We start from the raw sequence: 2,093 nt of genomic DNA, 5'->3' as shown, positions 1-2,093 counted from the left end.
TCATTTCACCGCTCCCCTACCTTGTGCGTATCTCCACTCCATACTGGGTCTGCGAGTGTTCAATTGCTGGCTAACCCAGATTTCGGAGGTTTCCAGAAATCTTGACCTACACCAAAAGTGGGCTTTGCCCTACCTATAGGAGAAGTTTGGTTTCATTGGTGTGTATATTTGTTTGGTTATAGAGAAAACTCTCCTTGTCTTTTAAAGAAACCGAACAAGGGGCAAAAACTTTACCTTCGATTTTCTCAAAACAGCATTTTTAGTGATAGCCCCTTTGAGCTTAAACGCCACCAATTCATTCCTACATTAATTGTAGATGATATCTGAACCCCACACGAGAGTGTGCGAGTGTTCAATTCACAATCAACCCCCACATTGAATATAACTTATTATGTCTCCACTCCATACGAGAGTCTGCGAGTGTTCAATTCCAGTGGCGGTGGGTGGACCAAAATTTGGGTGGGGCTTAGGTTGCTTCCACTTCTTTATAAACCAAATAGCAAGCAAGAAGACTTAAACAGTACTGATTTCTCTTCAGAGAGCCAAGGCATTTTGAGAACCATTCAAACGAGAAGGTTCACCTTTGTCTTCCGTCTCTTTGTTCTTGGGGATGAAGAAATCGTCTTAAAGTTAAAGTATATCTCCAGCCCACAAGAGCATGTGCGAGGATTCGATTGGCAGCCCTCCAGGGTCGGGGTGGAACATGCTATCAGCGACATGTCAGGGGCGGGACCTCTGTCTCTCCACACCGCCATCCCAGGGCTTCCCTCCTTTTCTTACAAGGGTGGAAAAATAGTTGTGAAGCAGCGTGGTGAAATCAGGCGTTCGTTAAAATAACGAAATTGGAGAAACGGGCATTTTCCCACCAGTTTGTAATTTTTTTAATCAAATTTTTATTTTTAGGCGTAACTTCTTTTCGGTCAATATAAAAACACATTTTCATGTATGCGAATTTTACTAAAACACCTTGATTAAAAGCACAAATTATGTCCTTTTTCAGGTTTCAAAAATTCTTTAGCTATTAGAGTTACCAAACTTTGGTTGCCATTTTCTCGCTAATTTCACCCCTGAAACCAGGCACCTCACTTCCATCAACTGCAAATATCTTGAATCCTGTTCAAGATAAATGGATACTTATTTCATTGGAAGCAAAGAAAATACATCAGCTTTTAGAGTATACAAATAACTCCACATGCCCAAAAATTGAAGAGCGCATATGATTCCACCGCGTCTTGGCACATTTTCTTTTTCTTAAACAACATTCCTTTGTTTAATGTTCAGCCTGCGGGTTCCCTGAAATATAGGGATGTGTAAGTTTGAGATAAGAATTTTTGTGTGGGGTAGGGATGAAGGAGGTCGTGTGTGTATGTGTGTGTGTGTGTGTGTGTGTGTGTGTGTGTGTGTGTGTGTGTGTGTGTGTGTGTGTGTGTGTGTGTGTGTGTTAGCGAGCACGTTATTGTTCTGAAGTTATTCAGATCATGCAGAAACGAAACAACTTAGAATTACATGTATTTTATAAATTTATGAAGAGAATTAATCCACGAAATAATCGCGCACTTTTTACCTACAAAGTTGTTTCCCTTACTTTACACCTCTCTTCCTCAAGCTAAAGAGGTTATCGACATAACCTCTTTGCCTCACGCTTAAACGACTGGCAGGGTCAAATAAAAAACAAAAGTTGTTTCCGCATCCCATCCGGACATTGGGGATTGCCTTGTTAGTGAGACAACTTCCTGGGCCTTCGGCATATTGTGGTATGGTGGCCAGTTCCTTTCCATGCCGCCTTTACATCCCCAACACGAAGTCAGGTACCCATTACTGCTGGGTGGGCAGGAAGGGGGAGGGAAATCTGTGTCCGAAACGAGGCTCGAATCCGGACTTTCCGCTTCGGAGACGAGCACACTAACCGCTCCGCCATCGCATCCTTCAGTGTCGAATACCGCCTCCTAAATTGTCTAAAGTGTGTTAATCACCCACATATTATTATAACTATTTTTCAAACTGACCTTAAAGTGCCTTTCATTCTCCTCCTCCCCACTCCTCCCCCCCTCCTCTCCTCCCCTCCTCCCCATCCTCCTCCCCTCCTCCACTCC

At 43.1% G+C, this 2,093-nt stretch overlaps 1 protein-coding gene across 1 annotated transcript in view; it reads left to right on the top strand.

The window, feature by feature from the left end:
- The window catches only part of LOC101851252 (tubulin alpha-1D chain), an 11,181-nt gene that overhangs the window by 2,149 nt on the left and 6,939 nt on the right, over positions 1-2,093 (top strand). The gene's annotated exons all lie outside the window — the stretch shown is intronic.

The sequence above is a fragment of the Aplysia californica genome, unplaced genomic scaffold (assembly GCF_000002075.1).
Source record: "Aplysia californica isolate F4 #8 unplaced genomic scaffold, AplCal3.0 scaffold00070, whole genome shotgun sequence".
Classification (NCBI taxonomy): Eukaryota; Metazoa; Mollusca; class Gastropoda; order Aplysiida; family Aplysiidae; genus Aplysia; species Aplysia californica.
Note: the sequence above shows the minus strand (reverse complement) of the source record. Positions and strands in the feature narration are given on the sequence as shown.